We start from the raw sequence: 24103 nt of genomic DNA, 5'->3' as shown, positions 1-24103 counted from the left end.
TTATCTTATTTTACTTTTATTCTTTCGTTTTATTTACTGTTTTTAATTAATGTTCGTCTACCATTATGAACTAAATGTTCGTAGTGGTTACGTGGACGAAAACTAAACTTTGTCTGAAAATCAGATGAAGCCGCCAGCTTCCTCAGTCCAAGCCGCCGGCTTGACTGTGCAAAGCCGCCAGCTTCGTGCTTCATTCTATGCAGATTCTGGTTTTTCCAAATCTGTATAAACTGAGTTTCTGTGATGACTATTTAAACTGTTTTGAATCTGCTATGGTTTAATATACTTGTTTGCCATGATTAATGATTAAATAACAAGATTTTAGGATTGATTAACACTTAATCCAACAATATATTATTCGATTTACTTAACTTGTTTAGATCTAGTCAATCAAACTTGGTAATTGGATTGCATGCAACTAGGTTAAACAACATTGGTAGTGATGAATTTGTTGAACTTGAATCACACTTACATTATAGAGTTTAATATTGTTAGGCTTAATCGATGATCCTCTGTTATGATGTGTTTAGTTAATATTTGCATGAAAACTGGGTAAAGATTAGCTTTCAGCTAGTAACTTGTGTTGATCTACTTAAGTTTAATGGTATATTTATTTGTTAATCTATTTGCATGTTAAATAATCCTCATCATAAGATTAAATTGATATGTATCATGTGATTGATTTGAATACTAAGAATTGAGATGTTAGCCTTGAACATCACTTGACTAACATATGCTTTAAGTCCTATCTATTGAATAATGCAACACTTAGTTTAACCGTTTAGGGATAATAATTGGTCTACGATTATTATCTTGCTTTGTGTTAATATAAGTTATGAAACTTGTCTAATATGATTCCCGTATGTTGGGGGAGAATGTGGGTTAACATGAGATTATGCTTAATGACTATACTAATCTTAACCCATAAAAATAAGGGTTTTGATGATGACATATGCACATAACTAAAGGTGATGGTAGACATCTTGACATAAGTATAAAAGTTCACTAATCCACACTCACTCTAGCGAAAGACCAAAACCAAATAAAGCTTAAAACGGAAAACGTAAACTACACGGTTAGGACCACGGTCGACCGCAGGTCAGACCGTGGAGACTTATACCCAAATTTATGAAATCAGGGTTGCACGGTCGACTCCACGGCTGACCGTGGATCGACCGTAGAAGCTTCTGTCCCAAAATCCATCGATTTTGATTCGACTACTTCGGGGCATCTACAATTCATGAAACATGTTCAAACATGCTTAGAATAGTTGCCTCCTTCATTCCCAAAGGATTTTTGGTCACTAGAGCACTAATCTTGGTTAATCACACCTAATGACACCTTAATGACGATTAAGACTTGATTAAGGAAAACACATAAGTTCTTTAGGAAAACATGTACATCTAACATGTATCTATACATTCTTAGGGTGGTCACCAAGTCCCAACCAAGAATTGCTCCTTCCTTGTACATGTGTTGGATATTAATGTATTCTTATACATTAATCTTGCAAATGCCAATTTGCAAGTAAAATTTACATAGCCTTAGTTTAATGCTATGTTATCACTATATGCTTAATTCTAAGATTATTTAGTGATCTCTTGCTAGTCATTACATGAATATTACTTGACTACTTGCTATTAGTACATGTGTATTATTTGACTTTGTGTTAAGTGCTAAATGATAAGTAGTTAGGTTATATATATATATATATATATATATATATATATATATATATATATATATATATATATATATATATATATATATATATATATATATATTCTTGTCTTGCTATTTGTTACAAGATGAAACTAGTATTTGGACTACCTCATTATATGCTTGTGCTACTTGGATAATGCTTAAAATGTTATAATCTAGTATTCTTAAAAGATAATGAATAATTAACACACATAGATTTGCCTAAGTCTAAAATTAAGTTTATAACTTGATTTAACTTGATGTCTTGCAACATGCTTAATTGTTATTACTTGCTTAAATTGTCAAGACATCATTAACACACTTAATTAATTACAAACAAGTTCAAATTTGAATACTAGCATGCTTTGTGATTAAAGTGAGTTTGTGTCATCAATGACATGTTGACTAACCAATAGAGATTTAGTAAATGTGTTAATTACAAATAAAGGATTATGACAAAAGTGTGATTGCCTCAAATGATTATCATGACTTGTATCCATGAATGTTAGACTTTCCACTTTGAGCATGATAAGTCACTATCAACGCAATACATTCAAGGTAAATGGACATTTAATGCATATAGTACATGTATAGGATGTTGGGTATCTTTTGCAGGTGTTAAATGAAGTAAAGAGTCCAAAGAGTGATGTCCAAAACTGATTCAAACGGTTATACAATGGATACATATTTTAGACTGGACAACGTGCGACCGACCCACGGTCGACAGTGGTCCAAGCCGCAGACGTGGCTGACTTTTTATCTCTCCATATAAATAGCAAGGCTTGGAGAACTATGAAGACTTAGACCTCTTGCATGCTACAACTCAAAATCATCAGAGAATCACAAGAACATAACATTCATACATATGTTTGTCATTATCAAGAGAAGTTTTATAATCTCATAAATTTTAAAATGGGTGTTTGTAAACTTACTTTCAAATTCTTATCTTTGTGAGTTTACATAGTATTGTATTAATCCTTAGAATTGTCCTAGGATTGTCATCACTGAAAAAGGGTGAGTCTTTGTACTTTGTAAGTAGAAGCATATGCTAGCTTAGCTATCATCTTCCTTAAAGGGAACTAGGGAGTTGATTAATCTCATTGGGGATGATGTTATGCGAGGCGTACTAGGAAATAGTGTATATTTTACTAGGAAAAACTATTAAATACGATACAATTTTACACAAGATATTTATTTTTTTACAGATGGGATATACCTAAACCTTGCTACAACACTATAGGCAGTGTACCTAATCGTAGAGTAGTATAGTTTTTAGTAAGTCCGGTTCGTTCCACAGGGAGACGACTTATTTTACACTATATTTTTAAACAATTATATTTGTACAAAATATATTATATATATTAATAATATATAAAAGGGGGTTTACCGTTTAATGACTGGTTTGTCGATTTTATATTTTAAGTCACAATTAAAACCTAATGAAAAATATAAATGACGATAATTTAAGTGCGATAATTAAAAGTGCAATAAATAAAATGATAGTAAATAAAAATGCGATAATTAAAAGTGCAATTAAATATGAAATAAAGGAATTATGCTTATTTAAACTTCCGTAATCATGATGTTTGACGTGTTAATTTTAGTTTATTCCCATGGGTTAATTATCCTTTGTCCTGGATTATTTAATATGTCCTTCTGGTTTTTGTCCATAACAATCCATCAGTCATAAATATAAAATGCGAGTGTCCTCGTCAAATTATCCTTATATCCGAAGTCAAATATTCCAACTAATTGGGGACTTAAACTGTAACAAGGTCTTAATACTTTGTTTAATAATTACACCAGGATATCGACTGCGTGTAACCAAGGTTTTAATACTTTGTTATCAATTGTGCCAAGTTTCCTTGTACATAATTTCACCCCTGTTTTAATAATTCCATAGACTATTAATCCATTCCCGTGTCCGGTTAAATGAACGATTATTCGTACATATAAATATCCCGCCCATCGTGTCCGATTGAGTGTATATGGTTATTTATAGGTACGTCCAATTGTAATTCTTTATATTAAAATTAATAAACTATCATTTAGTTAAACAAATATAAAGCCCATTAATAGCCCATAGTCTAATTTCCACAAGTGTCGTTCTTTTGTCCAAACTCCAATTATGGTACAAAGCCCAATTACCCAATTTTAGTATTTTAGCCCAACATCATGATTACTTCATCTTAAATAAGCATAATAATAACTTAAGTACGAGACATTAATTTAAAAAGGAGAACATAGCTTACATTGATTATTTATCGCGTAGTGTTACACGGATAGAGCTCCGACTTTAAAACCCGTAAAATAACCTTTGCATAACCCAAAACTAATCTAATATAAAACTATACTATACTATATAATATATATATATATATTTATTATTATTACAGAGGAGTATTATTATTATCTATATTTTTTCTGGCCAAAACTCGTTGCCTTTTATAGATGTGGTCTGATCCTGAGGCTCATGCGATCGCATGAGTTCTCAATGTTAATCTCATGCGATCGCATGGCCAGCCTGGCCATGCCCAATTGCTTTGTTTGCTAGCTTGTCGACGTTATATTTAATTAATATATAATAAATAAATAATTTATATAATTATTTAAATATTATATTATATTCTTGTGCATAGTAGACTCATAATTTTTGGTCCGTTGCGTCGGGCGTTGATAGTTGGCTCAGGTCCCGGTTCCGAATTTTCGAACGTCCTTTCGTATAATTTAATATCTTGTACTTTGCATTCCGCAACTTGTACTTTTGTCATTTTTAGACGTTTCTCATCAATAAATTGAACCACTTGGATTGTATCTTGTACATTTGAGCTTTTTGGTCATTTGTGTCTTCAAATCGTCATTTTCGCCTTTTGTCTTCGCACTTATTTAATACAAACGATTACAACTTAAAATAGGACAATTATAACTAAATAATTTACATATTGGGAGGATATTGCTACTAAATATATGTTCATTTGGAGCACTATCAAATATCCCCACACTTGAACGTTGCTTGTCCTCAAGCAATACATAACTTGAAATAAAATCACACTTCACTCGAATCACTTTTTTTATTCTCACACTTTATACATCAGTGATTTTGATACAGTGGTATAAAAATGATAGTAACGACGTGGTTTACAGTCCCACATGACTATGAAAATTTAGATCCTTTAATGAAATTGGATCTTTATGAAAACATTTGATCTTTTGAAAATTCAATCTAGCTTTTACCCTAGATAAGTTTTCCGAAATAACCCTTCACCGGTGTTTGCAATACATAACTTGAAACATTTTTGTGGGTTTGGTGGGTTTTAGATTTAAAAATTTTAGCTCAAAACTTGCGGTTTTGTGTCGCCCACTTGCTAACCTTGTATTTAGGAAAGCAACACGTCCAGTTTACTTGTCCCGTATATTACCTTTCGGCAAACTACCATCCGGTTGTAAAGGAAAGCGATGAACAAACAACTGTTAAGGCAATGTCTAATGACATGCTTTTAATTATGGTCTATAACGTGTCGGATGCAATTACTATCCTTGGTAGGAGCAATAGTAAAGCTCACCCTATAGTTTTTCGGTCTGGCACAAGGTCCTGTCTTTGACCATGCTATGCAACCACCGTTCTTACGGTTGACACCCGATTTGGTTCAGGTGACCTAATGAATTCTAGGTGAATTCCTAGGATTTTACGTTTAATGGTAATGAACCCATTAAAAATGGGTTTTCAGAAAACAAATCGGTTTTAATTTGATCAAAATATTTTCTCGTTCAAGCTCGAGTTTAGATAGTTTTTAATTGAATAACTTGGTACATTCTCCCCACACTTAGTTTCTTTCTTTGCCTTTTTATTCTCATTTATTCCATTTTAAATGAATTCAATCGTTTTAGGGTGTTTCTCAATTTATGTCCTTTCCGAGGTAACGATAATTTCGGTATTAACACCTAATTTTCATCGTTCATAAATATGTATAAACATGATTTTGAATTCATTTATTTGAAATTTTTTAAAATTTTCACAAAATTTGGTAAATAAACTAAGTGCAAACCCGAGAGAATTTATAACCCTTCCCCACACTTGAGATCATGCAATGCCCTCATTTGCATGAAATCAGACTCTAATTATAAATTCATGAGGGTGATTAGTGTAGAAAAGTGATTGAAAATATCCAGTTTGTAATTACAAAGCTCGTCGAATGATAGATGGCGCACCTCATCGTTCATCCCTTCTTGTTTTATCACACATGTTTTTTTTCTTCAAAAATGGCTGATTTTCTGAGCTGTTTGTTAATATTTGAAAATGCGTCTTTTACCCTTACTTATTATGCATGTTTATTAACGAGTTATGCACTAACCCGAACCCCTAATTTAACGTTAAGTGGGGTTAGACTTCCCCACACTTAGCTGACGATATGTGAAGTCAGTAGAATAAGTTTCACGAATTAGAATAGTGAGCCAGTTATTTACATCTCGGGTGGTATAAAATATATCAATGGGTTTAAAGTTTAGACCCACCCTATCATCACTACTTAATTCTTTTTTAAGTGTAGCTTTTAGTAAATGGATATGTCTCTTTTCTGGTTCTTGGTCAAATGGATCGTTATATACCGACATACATACTATAGGGTGGACAATTCCTAACATTTCCTTTCGTTTATTCTCGGGATTAAAGTTTTCACCTCTATTACCCAATTGGGTGAAATTCAAGGTGTCAATATCTATTACAGCTTGTAGTTCATCTTTGGTAGATGACTCGTCTATTGAGAATATTGGGTTGGAAGGTTGTGGAATGGTGAATTTCGGGATCGAAGCAAATTCTTCTTCATTAATGGTACTTATTGGTCTCACCATTTTGGTCTCGGGGGTAAAATTTTCAACGTTATCGTTTTTCCAAGAGTACCAATTTGTCACCCTTACTTCTTCTTCTTCATCCATTGATGGATCGTTGATTTCGTTGGTAGAGGCTAATGTGTCGATATGTTGTGAAATTGGTAAAGCTGAATAAAAAGTATCATCGGGATAATTGGTGATTTCGGAGCTCTCGAATTCATCAAAATTCGATTATATGAGATTTTCTTGTACATGACTCCTCAGATCAACAGGTGCGTAATCTGATAGAGTTTCAGCTTGCCGATTTACAAACTCTCTCATTTGTTCATTTTGAGCATCAAGTTCTTCGAGTTTGATTTTCATATAATCTAAAGAATTTTCGGGCACATAATTTTTCTCGCCTTCTGGTTGTTGAGTTTGGATATATTCTTGGGAATAATCCTAATTTGAATTGTATTCTTCATAATCGTTCCATTCAGGTTCCGTGGGTGCGTAATTTTCCATAGGAACGTAATAATAACATTCCCATGTTGAGTGATAATCTCCACAGATTTCACAACCAGTTATTGTTTCGTCATTCGTGATCCAAGATTGACCGAACGAATTGTCATCAACATCCGTTTGAGAGTATTGATTAAATTGATTTAGGATGTCATAAAGAGTTTCCAAAATATTCTCGAGAATTTCCATAATGCGCTTATTACCAAATTTTAGCTACAATGTGGTGCATTTACTTAATTATCCTATTAGTTATAAAAATAAAAATTATATAAGTTATCAAATTAATAAACTTTTCTGCTTTTGCCCACGTTTCGAATAGCCAATAGATGCAGCAGGGAGCCAGAACCCTTTAAATCGGAAGCTCACAACTCAGCCACTAACAAATCCAACTATTACTACGAAGCAGAAAATTTGAATGTCTATCAATTTAACCGCTTAAAATAATTTTTCGTTTTTGAAATTTTAGAGAAGAAATAGAAAATTCTATGTCCTAAAAACTAGATCGTCGAGAAATAAGAAAGAAAAAGAATCGCGTCGGAAAACGTCGAAAAAATAAATGGCGGAAAACAAAAATAAGAAAGTAACGCGTCGAAACTTAAAAGAAACTAAAAACTAAGAATTCAAAGTTGCGTCAAAAAATATAAAAGCTTAAAAGAAATACTATATCCCAAAATGGCAATAATTTAAAAAGGTACTAAAAAACGGCGTCGCAAAACTCTAAAGCACGTAAATCTTAGTCCAAAGAAAAAGCACTTAAGGGATTTTACGGCAAAGCCTAAAAATCTAGAAATAAAAATAACTATGGCAAAAACTAAGTTTAAAACTAAGTACGAGCGATAAAATACAAATATTACGCTAAAACAAATAAAAAGATACAAAATATAAAAATAATCTTCAAGTTGTAAAAAGTACAATTTTTATAAAAATATTATTTTTATATTATTTATTTTATAAAAGTATTAATTTTATAATTTATTAAAAATAAATAAACTAAATATACAAATTAATTAATATCTAAAATTAATTAATATTATAACTAACCCTAATTAGGGTTTAATATTAATAATAATTAATAATAATCCGTAATTAATGCTGTCGGCAGGTTCAGTAGGGCGTGTCAGGTCAGGCCATGCAATCGCATGGTTTTACAACACCCAGCTCATGCGATCGCATGGGCCTGGGTTCCAGTTTTTTTTTTTTTTTAAAGGAATTTTATATTGTTTTTCTAAAAAATAATATACAAATATATTTATACAAATATATTTTAAAAATATAGTGTTTCGCCGGTTCCCCGGCAGCGGCGCCAAAAACTTGATGTTATGCGAGGCGTACTAGGAAATAGTGTATATTTTACTAGGAAAAACTATTAAATACGATACAATTTTACACAAGATATTTATTTCTTTACAGATGAGATATACCTAAACCTTGCTACAACACTATAGGCAGTGTACCTAATCGTAGAGTAGTATAGTTTTTAGTAAGTCCGGTTCGTTCCACAGGGAGACGACTTATTTTACACTATATTTTTAAACAATTATATTTGTACAAAATATATTATATATATTAATAATATATAAAATGGGGTTTACCGTTTAATGACCGGTTTGTCGATTTTATATTTTAAGTCACAATTAAAACCTAATGAAAAATATAAATGACGATAATTTAAGTGCGATAATTAAAAGTGCAATAAATAAAATGATAGTAAATAAAAATGCGATAATTAAAAGTGCAATTAAATATGAAATAAAGGAATTATGCTTATTTAAACTTCCGTAATCATGATGTTTGACGTGTTAATTTTAGTTTATTCCCATGGGTTAATTATCCTTTGTCCTGGATTATTTAATATGTCCGTCTGGTTTTTGTCCATAACAATCCATCAGTCATAAATATAAAATGCGAGTGTCCTCGTCAAATTATCCTTATACCCGAAGTCAAATATTCCAACTAATTGGGGACTTAAACTGTAACAAGGTCTTAATACTTTGTTTAATAATTACACCAGGATATCGACTGCGTGTAACCCAAGGTTTTAATACTTTGTTATCAATTATGCCAAGTGTCCTTGTACATAATTTCACCCCTGTTTTAATAATTCCATAGACTATTAATCCATTCCCGTATCCGGTTAAATGAACGATTATTCGTACATATAAATATCCCGCCCATCGTGTCCGATTGAGTGTATATGGTTATTTATAGGTATGTCCAATTGTAATTCTTTATATTTGATAGTGCTCCAAATGAACATATATTTAGTAGCAATATCGTTCCAATATGTAAAGTTTTTAAATGTAATTTCCTTATTTTTAGTTGTAATAGTTAAATAAATAAGTGCGAAGACGAAAGACGCAAATCGCTCGAAAATGAAGATTTAAAGACAAAAACAAAGATTTGAAAGACCAAAACGTCCAAAAAGCTCAAATGTACAAGATACAATTAAAAAGGTTCAAATTATTGATGAGGAACGTCTAAAAATGACAAGAGTACAAGTTACAAAACGCAAAGTACAAAATATAAAATTGTACGAAAGGACGTTCGAAAATCCGGAACCGAGGCATGAACCAACTTTCAGCGCTCGACGCAACGGTATAAAAATTACAAGTCAACTATGCACAAGAATAAAATATAATATTTAAATAATTCATAATAAGAATAATATTAAATAATAAAAAGTTGTTAATTGAGCATAGTTCAGGGGTCGTAAATGAAAATTTGAATTCTAATTTTCCTATAAAAGGAACGATGTATTACGATGAAGGAGAGATATATTTTTTCGATCTTTTTTTTTCTTTCTATCTTTTTCTTATTTTTCTATCTATCAATATCAATATCTATAATTTATATTTATAATTCTCTATCATAATGTTAATGTAATCAGATATAACAATAATCTTAATTTTAATTTTAAAATATGATAATAATAAGATTTATGATAGAGATCGTTTGAGTGTGTAAGTCGAAATTCTGTCCGTGTAACGCTACGCTATTTTTAATCATTGTAAGTTATGTTCAACCTTTTTACATTAATGTCTCGTAGCTAAGTCGTTATTATGCTTATTTAAAATGAAGTAATCATGATGTTGGGCTAATTACTAAAGTTGGGTAATTGGGCTTTGTACCATAATTGGGGTTTGGACAAAAGAACGACACTTGTGGAAACTAGACTATGGGCTATTAATAGATGGGGGGTATTGTCTAATTGAGTGACAACTCATTGGAGTCTGTCGAACCTATCTTCAAATTAATTAACCTAATAATTAATAATGATTATGGTTGTCCTATTTAGTGATGTTCATATGGAATCTGTTATAATCATTTAATTAATCAATTGGGTTGGGTAATTGATTATTCATTCTGATCAAGTGGATGAATTAATATTCATAAACTAATTAAAACAGGGGTGGATTACATACAGTGATAACTGGTGTAATTGTTGACAGAAGTGATAACTGCGTCACAGTTTAAATCCTTAATCAGTTGGAATATTTGACTTCGGGTATAAGGGTAATTTGACGAGGATACTCGCACTTTATATTTATGACCGATGGACTATTATGGACAAAAACCAGATAGACGTATCAAATAAACCAGGACAAAGGACAATTAACCCATGGTAATAAATTAAAATCAACACGTCAAACATCATGATTACGGAAGTTTAAATAAGCATAATTCTTTTATTATATTTCTCATCGTATCTTTATTTACTGTCATTTTATTACTCGCAATTTTATTTTCTGTCATTTTATTTATCGCAATTTATTTTACGCACTTTAATTTTTGTCATTTATTTTTACGCTTAAAATCGACAAACCGGTCATTAAACGGTAAAACCCCCATTTTATAATAATACTACTACTTATTTATATATATATTTTTACAAATAAACTTAATAATATAGCGTTAACTTCACCAGCTCCCTGTGGAACGAACCGGACTTACTAAAAACTACACTACTCTACGATTAGGTACACTGCCTATAGTGTTGTAGCAAGGTTTAGGTATATCCCATCCGTAAATTAATAAAACTTGTGTCATATTTTGTAGTATTTTGTATTAAAAATAATACTATTTCGTACCCTCACGCTACATCATCAAGTTTTTGGCGCCGCTGCCGGGGACCTATCTTAAAAGCCGGAAGCGCAACGCTAATAATAAAAAAAAAAAAAAAAAAAAAAAAAAAAAAAAAAAAAAAAGATTTTATTTACTTTTATTAAAAGTCGTTTTTGTAAAAATTACGTTTTAATCATTCAAAAATATAAAAAGAAAAACAAAAATATAAGTATTTTTAGGATTTTGTTAAATATTTAAGTTTTATAAGTTTCTTTATCTTTATTTTAATTTATAAAAATATAAATTTTATTAAAAATCGTTTATTTAAACTAAAAACAGAAAAAAAAAGAAAATAAAAAAAAAAAATAAAGAAAAACGCGTAAAAAACAAAACCTGTCAACTGAATTTCTGAACCCCGCGACTCGCGGGGTTTTCCTCATTTCTCACCGCAACTCGCGGAGGTCTTCTGACACACGGACAAAACCCTAAAGTTGCATTGATTACGGAGTTTTATTTATTATTATTATTATTTAACTTAATTATTATTATTATTATTATTAATTTTAATTTTTTACTTTTTACTTTATATTTATGTATTTAGTTTTAATAAGTTTTTATTAAATTGTAAAATTAATAGTTTAGTAAAATAAATAATATAAAAATAATATTTTTTGTACTTTTTACAACTTTTTGTATATTTTTATATTTTGTACCTTTTTAATCGTTGTAGCGTAACTTTTGTATTTTTAGCTCATAATTAAATTTTAAACTTAGTTTTTGCTATAGTTATTTTTACTCCTATATTTTTAGGCTTTGCCGTAGAATTCCTTAAGTGCCTTTTCTTTAGACTAAGATTTAGGTGCTTTAGAATTTTGCGACGCCTTTTTAAGTTTTAGTTTCTTTTTAAGTTATTCCCATTTGGGATTTAGTTTTTCCTGTAAGCTTTAATATTTTTAGAGACCTTTTACTATGTACCAATTATCATTCCAATTAGTAATTTCAATTTGCGATTATAATTTTAAGTTAGTTGTAGTAATAAGGTTAGGTTAGTTAAGTATTTTTAAGTTTTTTTTTAAGTTTCTTTTATTTTTCCGTCACCTTTTATTTTTCAACCATTTTTCTTTTTCGACCTTTTTCGACGAACTCTTTGTCTTTCTTATTTCTCGCTATTCTAGTTTTTAGGACTTAGAATTTTATTATACTTCTTATCTAAATTTCTTAAAATTACGAAAATTTATTTTAAGTGGTTAAATTGATAGACATCAAAATTTTCTGGTTCGTAGTAATAGTTGGATTTGTACGTGGACCGGGTTATTGGAGCCAAACAGTCCTCAATTATATTGAGACCAAACGAATCATGCCCCTCTGCTGCATCTTTTGGCTATTCGAAACGTGGGCAAAATCAGAAAAGTCTATTGGTTGGATAACTTATTATAATTTTTCTTTCCTTTTTAAAACTAATAGGATATTCAGTGAATGCACCGAGCAAGACGTTCACCACCTTTTGTACATTCACCACCTGTAACTCGATCAAGACATCGTTTAACAAATATAGCTGCCGTTGATTTTTCTTTAGACTCGTCATCAAGTCGACCGAGTACTTCAACTCAAATTTCCGATAATCCAGTTTTTGAAACCAATATCACAATTGAGAATCCGGAGAATACTCAGGGACAATTCCGAGACCCTGATCCATTAATTATTCCTCCGGAACCACCAATCATTCAAACAGAGATTGTTGAGGAAGAAACCATTAAATCAGAAACCTCTAGTGATTCAGATACAACACTTCCAATCATGGAAAATCTAGAACCTCTAAGTATGGAAGATCGAATGAGAGCCACACGCACGGGCCAAGGTCACGCCATTATTAAGCCAGAAGTTAATGCGTCAGATTATGAAATCAAAGGACAAATTCTACACATGGTAACTAACCAATGCCAATTCAGTGGTGCACCGAATGAAGATCCTAACGAACACCTTCGTACGTTTAAAAGAATTTGTACACTATTCAAAATCCGAGAAGTGGAAGATGAGCAGATCTATCTCATGTTGTTTCCCTGGACTTTAAAGGGAGAAGCCAAAGATTGGTTAGAATCGTTACCTGAAGGGGCGATTGACACATGGGATGTTTTAATTGAAAAATTTCTTAAACAATTCTTTCCGGCATCCAAAGCCGTGAGACTTCAAGGAGAAATTGTTACGTTCGCGCAAAATCCAAATGAAACATTATATGAGGCGTGGACAAGATTCGGAAGGATGTTGAGAGGATGTCCTCAACACGGATTAGATACTTTTCAAATAGTACAAATCTTCTATAAAGGCGTAGACATCGCCACACGAAAAGACATCGACATAACCGCTGGTGGATCCATTATGAAGAAAACCGCAACTGAAGCTTACAAAATTATTGATAACACAGCCTCCCACTCGCATGAGTGGCACCAAGAAAAAGATATCTTTCGATCATCTAAAGCGGCTAGAGCCGATTCTAGCCCTGACTTTGATTTCGTTTCCGCAAAAATAGATGCTTTCGAAAGACGAATGGAAAAGATGAATAAAGATATTCACGCAATACGAATCAGTTGTGAGCAATGCGGTGGACCACACTTATTGAAAGATTGTCACATTGAACCAACGATGGAACAACGAGAGAATGTTTCCTATATGAACCAAAGGCCGGGAAATAATTATCAAAATAATTATCAACCGCCAAGGCTAAACTTAAATCGAAATCAAAACATTCTTTACAATCCAAAAGGACCCGAAAATAACTGGTATAACCAACAAGGTCCGAATAACCAACCAACTCAAAACAACACTTTCAATCAACAAAGACCTAGCTTGTATAAACCACCACAACAAACCGAAGAGAAAAAGCCAAATCTAGAAGAAATGATGGCAAAGCTAGTTGAATCTCAAACACAATTCATTACATCTCAAACCCAAACGAACGAGAGGTTTGATCAGTCATTAAGAACTCAACAAGCTTCCATTTTGAATCTAGAAAAACACGTAGGTACTCTTGCTAGCATGATGAGTGAGAGGGAACAAGGAAAGCTACCGAGTAATACTGAAGTAAATCCTCGGAAAGAGAATGTTAATATGGTTTCAACAAATTCTGAAAAACCAGCTCCGGAAGATGGGAAGGTTTTAGATGAGAGTAAAAATGAAGAAGTTACACCACCACCGCCACCACCCGAGTATGTAAAGCCAGTGGTGTCACCATACAAACCACCCATCCCATTTTCAAGAAAAGGAGTTGAGTATGAGCAAGTGATAGGTAATAAAGATTGTGATACCTCTGGAAAGAAGAAGAAGAAAAAGAATAAGAAAGTGCAAGAAACAAAAACCGTAAATATAAACCCGGTGAAGACAGTTCCACCAAAACCTCCACCTAGGGTAGGTGATCCGGGTGAATTTATTGTTCCTTGTCTACTTAGTGATTGTGTCATGTATGATGCACTAGCAGATTTAGGTGCAAGTGTAAGTGTTATGCCTCTTTCCTTATATAAGAGATTAGGTGTAGGTAAGTTAAGTCCAACGGATATGAGTGTTCGACTCTTTGATCAAACCATTAAGCACCCAGTTGGAATTGCTGACAACCTACCCGTTCAAGTAGGCAATTTAACCTTTCTAGTCGAATTTATTGTCATTGACATAGAAGAGGACCCAAACGTTCCTCTAATTTTAGGTCGACCATTCTTTGCGTCCACCGGGGCGTTATTTGATGTAGGAAATGGAAGAATGACACTTAAAAGTGGTAACAAATCAATCACCTTTATGATTCGAAAGTCTAAATCTCCACCAACTAAAACCGTTGAACCAGTAAAAACGATTGGTAATAACCATGTTGTTTTACCAACTCCAATGGTAGTGCTTAGCAATAATAAAACGCCTAAGTGTGGGGAAAATGAAGTAACACCTAATGATGACATGATAACAAAGAACCCCGTTGTTGATACGAAATTAAATGAACCCGTTATTAATAGTTCAATGAAGAAACTTATTAAACGGATTCGCGATGCTAGAACCAAGGGGAACTTTAAGTTATGTAACCGGTTAGTATCCAATCTATCACCTAAAGAAAAGGAGAAACTAGTTGAAATTGTGGATATTACACAGGAATCCGACCAATGGCTTAAAGAAAAAGTCACGGATATGCAAGTTGATTATGGACCAAGAGAAATTAACGATGAAGTTAATCACAATTTTGACACCACGACTACCTAAGTGTGGGGAGATTCAAATGTTCTAAAAAGAAAATGCTATCTAGAGTTAGTTGTTCTGTTCTCGTGTAGTTCCGAGAATGGAACCCGATTGGTCTTTTCCGCTAGCAGACACTAAAGAACTAGTTTTCTCCCTCCATTCTGAATTTTTATTTTTTTTAGGTTTTATTTGAAATTAATATGCATTTTAATTTATGTTTTATTGTGATTTTAAAAAACAAAATTTACTTTATTTCTTTAAGTTAAAAATATGATTTTTAAAATTCGTCGTGAGTTGAAGACTAGGTCATTAAGCCGAAATTGCTTTACCCGAGGGTGGGACGGCAAATTTTGTTATCATTATTTTTAATTTTATTGATCTAAAGTATGCCAAAAAAATATTATATTTTATGAATTTTTGAACGTGGGGAAATATACCCAACTTCAAAAATATGTATATATATGTTTGTATTTTATATTATGTACAAAACAGGGTAGAACAACGCACTTTCAAAGACTAACATTAAGTTCAGCAATAGCTACTGATTTTGACGACAAGAAGCAAAATATCAAATGTGATGTAAAATAATATGCTTACAAACTGGGTATTTTTAATCACTTTTCTACACTAATCACCCTCATGAATTTATAATTATAGTCTGATTTCATGCAAATGAGGGCATTGCATGATCTCAAGTGTGGGGAAGGGTTATAAATTCTCTCGGGTTTGCACTTAGTTTATTTGTCAAATTTTGTGAAAATTTGAAAAATTTTCAATTAAATGAAGTCAAAATCATGTTTATACATATTTATGAACGGTGAAAACTAGGTGATAATACCGAAATTATCGTTACCTCGGAAAGGACATAAATTGAGAAACACCCTAAAACGCTTGAATTCATTTAAAATGAAATAAAAGAAAATAAAAAGGCAAAGAAAGAAACTAAGTGTGGGAAGAATGTACCAAGTTATTCAATTTAAAACAAATATCACATATTTTTGTACAAGATTATTGCAGGTACTTTTGTTTTGGATGATACTAATCAGTTTTACCCGGTTTACTGTAATACATTTGAAAGAAAGATGGATCTACACGATGAATCAATTCCATCATTTGAAGGAAGTAAAGTCTTCCGAAAAAGACACGCGCTTCTTGATTTAGGTCATGAAGTTGTCGTCCAGACCAGCTGTAGGTTGACGAAAAATCTAGAAAAGTCATCTCTAAAATCAGCAGGAAATCCACGGACCTCAGCATCAAACAGGGTTGCCAAGTGGTCAGATTTATCCTAACCATGAGAAGGATTTATCTCGTATAATGGGGGGGCACCGTGCAAATTAGCTTGATAAGACTAATGAATCAGATCCCCAGAAAGGATAATCTCCTTAAAGATTAAAAATCAGCTTTTAAGACTGATATTACTCAATCCTAGAGATTGACCTTAAAGATTGAGAATTCAAACTCATGGAATTCAATGATATCTAAACTCGAGCTTGAACGAGAAAATATTTTGATCAAAATTGCAAACCGATTTGTTTTCTGAAAATCCATTTTCAATGCGTTCATTACCATTGAACGTAAAATCCTAGGAATTCACCTGGAATTCATTAGGTCACCTGAACCAAATCGGGTGTCAACCGTAAGAACGGTGGTTGCATAGCATGGTCGGAGCCAGGACCTTGTGCCAGACCGAAAAATCATAGGATGATCTTTACTATCGCTCCTACCAAGGATAGTTCTAGCATCCGACACGTTAAAAGACCATAATCATCTGCATGTCACGGGACATTGCCTTAACAGTTTCTTGTTCATCGCTTTCCTTTACAACCGGACGGTAGTTTGCCGAAAGGTAATATACGGAACACGTAAACTGGATGTGTGCTTTCCGATACCGGGATAGCAGTGGATTACACAAACCTAAATGTTTTTAGCCAAAATATTGATCCACAAATATATTTTGCAACACCAATGGTGGATCAAATCAGAAAACTTATCTAGGGTAAAATCTAGCTTGAATTTTCAAAAGATCAAATGTTTTCATAAAGATCCAATTTCCTTAAAGGATCTAAATTTTTATAGTCATGTGGGACTGTAAACCGCCTTTCAAATGTGCACTTTGCTTTGGAAACCGAAAGTAAATCGGCTATTTGATTGCAAGTGTCGTTGACCTAAACCCGAGGCAACTGTGGATGACACACCCACCTTTAACCATCATTACTGTCATTGTTTATACCGCTATATCAAAATCACTGATGTACAAAATGTGATGAATAAAAAAGTGATTCATGTATGTTTTTATTTCAAGTTCTGTATTGCTTGAGGACAAGCAACGCTCAAGTGTGGGGATATTTGATAGTGCTCCAAATGAACATATATTTAGTAGCAATATCGTTCCAATATGTAAAGTTTTTAAATGTAATTTCCTTATTTTTAGTTGTAATAGTTAAATAAATAAGTGCGAAGACGAAAGACGCAAATCGCTCGAAAATGAAGATTTAAAGACAAAAACAAAGATTTGAAAGACCAAAACGTCCAAAAAGCTCAAATGTACAAGATACAATTAAAAAGGTTCAAATTATTGATGAGGAACGTCTAAAAATGACAAGAGTACAAGTTACAAAACGCAAAGTACAAAATATAAAATTGTACGAAAGGACGTTCGAAAATCCGGAACCGAGGCATGAACCAACTTTCAGCGCTCGACGCAACGGTATAAAAATTACAAGTCAACTATGCACAAGAATAAAATATAATATTTAAATAATTCATAATAAGAATAATATTAAATAATAAAAAGTTGTTAATTGAGCATAGTTCAGGGGTCGTAAATGAAAATTTGAATTCTAATTTTCCTATAAAAGGAACGATGTATTACGATGAAGGAGAGATATATTTTTTCGATCTTTTTTTTTCTTTCTATCTTTTTCTTATTTTTCTATCTATCAATATCAATATCTATAATTTATATTTATAATTCTCTATCATAATGTTAATGTAATCAGATATAACAATAATCTTAATTTTAATTTTAAAATATGATAATAATAAGATTTATGATAGAGATCGTTTGAGTGTGTAAGTCGAAATTCTGTCCGTGTAACGCTACGCTATTTTTAATCATTGTAAGTTATGTTCAACCTTTTTACATTAATGTCTCGTAGCTAAGTCGTTATTATGCTTATTTAAAATGAAGTAATCATGATGTTGGGCTAATTACTAAAGTTGGGTAATTGGGCTTTGTACCATAATTGGGGTTTGGACAAAAGAACGACACTTGTGGAAACTAGACTATGGGCTATTAATAGATGGGGGGTATTGTCTAATTGAGTGACAACTCATTGGAGTCTGTCGAACCTATCTTCAAATTAATTAACCTAATAATTAATAATGATTATGGTTGTCCTATTTAGTGATGTTCATATGGAATCTGTTATAATCATTTAATTAATCAATTGGGTTGGGTAATTGATTATTCATTCTGATCAAGTGGATGAATTAATATTCATAAACTAATTAAAACAGGGGTGGATTACATACAGTGATAACTGGTGTAATTGTTGACAGAAGTGATAACTGCGTCACAGTTTAAATCCTTAATCAGTTGGAATATTTGACTTCGGGTATAAGGGTAATTTGACGAGGATACTCGCACTTTATATTTATGACCGATGGACTATTATGGACAAAAACCAGATAGACGTATCAAATAAACCAGGACAAAGGACAATTAACCCATGGTAATAAATTAAAATCAACACGTCAAACATCATGATTACGGAAGTTTAAATAAGCATAATTCTTTTATTATATTTCTCATCGTATCTTTATTTACTGTCATTTTATTACTCGCAATTTTATTTTCTGTCATTTTATTTATCGCAATTTATTTTACGCACTTTAATTTTTGTCATTTATTTTTACGCTTAAAATCGACAAACCGGTCATTAAACGGTAAAACCCCCATTTTATAATAATACTACTACTTATTTATATATATATTTTTACAAATAAACTTAATAATATAGCGTTAACTTCACCAGCTCCCTGTGGAACGAACCGGACTTACTAAAAACTACACTACTCTACGATTAGGTACACTGCCTATAGTGTTGTAGCAAGGTTTAGGTATATCCCATCCGTAAATTAATAAAACTTGTGTCATATTTTGTAGTATTTTGTATTAAAAATAATACTATTTCGTACCCTCACGCTACATCATCAATATTAAAATTAACAAACTATCATTTAGTTAAACAAATATAAAGCCCATTAATAGCCCATAGTCTAATTTCCACAAGTGTCGTTCTTTTGTCAAAACCCCAATTATGGTACAAAGTCCAATTACCCAATTTTAGTATTTTAGCCCAACATCATGATTACTTCGTCTTAAATAAGCATAATAATAACTTAAGTACGAGACATTAATTTAAAAAGGAGAACATAGCTTACATTGATTATTTATCGCGTAGTGTTACACGGATAGAGCTCCGACTTTAAAACCCGTAAAATAACCTTTGCATAACCCAAAACTAATCTAATATAAAACTATACTATACTATATAATATATATATATATATATATATATATATATATATATATATATATATATATATATATATATATATATATATATATATATATATATATATATATATATATATTATATTATTATTACAGAGGAGTATTATTATTATGTATATTTTTTCTGGCCAAAACTCGTTGCCTTTTATAGATGTGGTCTGATCCTGAGGCTCATGCGATCGCATGAGTTCTCAGTGTTAATCTCATGCGATCGCATGGCCAGCCTGGCCATGCCCAATTGCTTTGTTTGCTAGCTTGTCGACGTTATATTTAATTAAATATATAATAAATAAATAACTTATATAATTATTTAAATATTATATTATATTCTTGTGCATAGTAGACTCATAATTTTTTGGTCCGTTGCGTTGGGCGTTGATAGTTGGCTCCGGTCCCGGTTCCGGATTTTCGAACGTCCTTTCGTATAATTTAATATCTTGTACTTTGCGTTCCGCAACTTGTACTTTTGTCATTTTTAGACGTTTCTCATCAATAAATTGAACCACTTGGATTGTATCTTGTACATTTGAGCTTTTTGGTCATTTGCGTCTTCAAATCGTCGTTTTCACCTTTTGTCTTCGCACTTATTTAATATAAACGATTACAACTTAAAATAGGACAATTATAACTAAATAATTTACATATTGGGAGGATATTGCTACTAAATATATGTTCATTTGGAGCACTATCAGGGGATTAATACTTGTCCAAGGTGAAGACAAGTTGATCTAAGTTGGAGGTAATCCTTCAAAGGAATAGAAGGATTAGGTTTGTTGTCTAAGAAGAATTACAAGGCTTGTAAATCGGATCTCCAACGGATTTGGAGAAAGGTGCTTAGTGTAGCAAGAAATCCTGAATAGTGAATCGAGGAGTGGATCAAGGTGGATTTGTTAACATCCACCCGAACCACTATAAATCCTTTTGTTTATGTTCTTTACTTTACATTTCGCACTATTACAAATATAAACACACCACACATTGGTTTGAGTTACTATTCACCCCCCTTCTAGTTACTTACTCCGTAGAAGTTATTTGTTCATGTAACTGCTTTCATTCAATAATTGTTTATCTTGATCTTTGTTCTTTCTTTTTAATAGTTTATTATTTAATTCATTAAGAATGTACCTTCATTTGTGTCTTCCCTAAGAGATAATTTTTCAAATCTAAACAACAACCTAAAATCTAATAAAAATCTATTTCTAGTTCTTTAATAAGAGCTAGATTACATTATAAACCAACTTAAAACCTCATCTACGCTCTCTTGGGACGATAACCTAAAATATTACATCTGATCGGGTCTTGTTGCTCGTTAGGGTGCTAAAAGTGAATTAAAAGGTTATATAAATTTAACAGTTTGAAAGGCAAATTAAGCAATCCACACTTTTGCACATCAAGATGTGATAAAGTACTCCATATACATTCATTTGCATAGTAAGAGTGTCCAAATTATTTAGTATTTTGAACTTAAATTGGTAATTTATGCACAAGGTTAATTGAAAAGTTGATAAGGAAGTTGTGTTTTCCCTACATAAGTACTTGACTTTCTATACTCAGTCGAGTGGAGGTGCATTGGTTAACTAATTGGAACCCATAAATAATGAATGTTCATAATTCATAACTATTTACTCCTTGAGCTATAAGGAAATTAGAAGAAGATGTAATTGATAATCTGCTTACGTAACCAAATAATAAGTTTATTTAGAACTAACATCAGGTCACAATAAATTCGAGCGATTGTTATAACATAGCATTTACTTATAACTTATTAATGACAACTGAATCATGGGTTGTGCAAATCAAAAGATCTACTAATATATATATATATATATATAAAATAAAATTACATTAACATGAAAAATAGTGAGTGGCTCCTTCGCCTATAAGATACAAGCCAAAATTTAGAATTTTTTTTTAGATAATTAAATTTTATAAATAAATAAAAGTTCATGAAGAGACTCTTAAATAAAAACCTAAAGAACTACTGAGGTGAATAAAAACTAACAAACATAATGAAAACTCATGATGTTAACCAACAACTAAAAAAACAACATCAAATCAAACCCGCAACAAAAGAAACTATACACAATTAAAGTTAACACCAAGCCTAAACACTTTTAAATCACTTAAAGTTAACTTGACATCATTAAATTACTTTTTAAGAAATTTTTTAAAGTAGAAAAGAATATTTTTCACTTAAACTACTATTTTCACTACAGATTAAACACTGCATATTTTTATTAACACTATGTATTTTTCGCTAAGTGCGGTTTGTTTTCCTTTCAATTCCTTCATGTTTTCCTTTCACTTCCTTCATGTTTTCCTTTCACTTCCTTTAGTTATTCATTCATTTCCTTTAATTTTCTTCATAGAAATTTACTTCTTAAAAAAGACTCACAAATATGTTACATTTTTTTATTTACGTTATTATTCTGTATATTTTTTAAAAATTTTAGGATGCATCAAACAAGAAAACGGTACATATATATATATATATATATATATATATATATATATATATATATATATATATATATATATATATATATATATATATATATAACATGTGTGTGTATACATACATACACACACACACACACACACACATATATATATATATATATATATATATATATATATATATATATATATATATATATATGTGTGTGTGTGTGTGTGTGTGTGTGTGTGTATGTGTGTGCATGTGATAATCTGGCTGCGAACTCGACCGGGACCCAGTTTTAACACCGGTACTATACCATCTGGGAAAGCCTTTAGGTTCTCATTTCGAAGTTTCCATAAAAGAATGCACCATTCAACAACAATAATGCTAAGGGACAGTAGCTAGTATCTTAGTTGGTGAGAGTAACCCTTACGATAAATACAACTTTGTGGGACTCTATGCCAATTACCTGAGCTTGAAAGATCGAGTTTTCACCGGCCATATTATTTGAATCCAAAACTGAAAGGAGCACATCGCGTCATATTGTTAAACTAAACTAATAATAGTTTATAATTTAGAAAGGATGGTGAAAGAGGCCTCCTTGCATTGCCCATGGCTTAGTGTGCACGTCATTACACAAATCTATACTATCACATATATACAAGCTTACATGATCACACACAGTGAGCACTTAGAAACCCGTTTATATTTATATACTGTATATATACATATTTATAATCACCAAATAGAGAAAAATGATATGGGACGATATTAACTACTTGATTTAATTATTTATTAATTAATAACTGTGGATTATTAATTATTAAATATTGATAACTAATTATTAATTAAATGTTAATTATTAATTAGAAATTCTAGTTCAAGTTAAATTATTTTTTTAGATTAGTGTTTGGGAGCAAGTGGATCTGAATCTAATTTATATCAAGGTAACGTTGCTTTCTCCGTTAACCTTTCAACACGCACTCATTCTCTATGAATCAGAGGATGCTCACTTTTGAAACTGCTGCCACGCCAATGCTTCCCAAATCGATAACTTTCAAGTCGGTGTAACTATGCCACGCTCTGCCAACATAGCTAGCAACGCAAGAATTTTATATGATGTTTGTGATATTCCCAGCGAGGGGATTTGGGTTAACATCAAATGATTGAAAAATTATACGTTAGTGGTGGTAATTAAAAAGCATGTGTCTTGGTGGTAATATCATTGTTAATTTCTAACCTCAGATATTAAATATTTACAGTTAAATAAATGTACTGTCTGGGCCTTCTGTTAAATAATTTAAAAACTATATTTAAAAACTATACGTTGGTAAAGATTAACTAATTGTATTTGATTGCTGGTCGTATTTAAAAACTATATGCAGGTGTAAGATTTCTTCAAATCCTTTAATTATATATATATATATATATATATATATATATATATATATATATATATATATATATATATATATATATATATATATATATATATATATATATATATATAATGGCGAGTGACTCCTCCGCCCATTAGATACAAGCCAAAATTAAGATTTTTTTTTTAAAGAACAGCTTTCGTAAACAAATAAAAGTTCATCATGAGACTTCTAAAACAAATAAACAAAAACACTACTAAACTAAATAAAAAATAATAATCACAACGAAAGTTCACACGATGATAACCAACAACTAACGTAACAACATAAAAACAAATTGCAACAAAAGAAACTATGCACAATTAAAGTTAACTCAAAGCCTAAACACTTTTAAATTACTTTTAA

This window comes from Rutidosis leptorrhynchoides, chromosome 9 (genome assembly GCF_046630445.1).
Source record: "Rutidosis leptorrhynchoides isolate AG116_Rl617_1_P2 chromosome 9, CSIRO_AGI_Rlap_v1, whole genome shotgun sequence".
Lineage (NCBI taxonomy): Eukaryota > Viridiplantae > Streptophyta > Magnoliopsida > Asterales > Asteraceae > Rutidosis > Rutidosis leptorrhynchoides.
Note: the sequence above shows the minus strand (reverse complement) of the source record.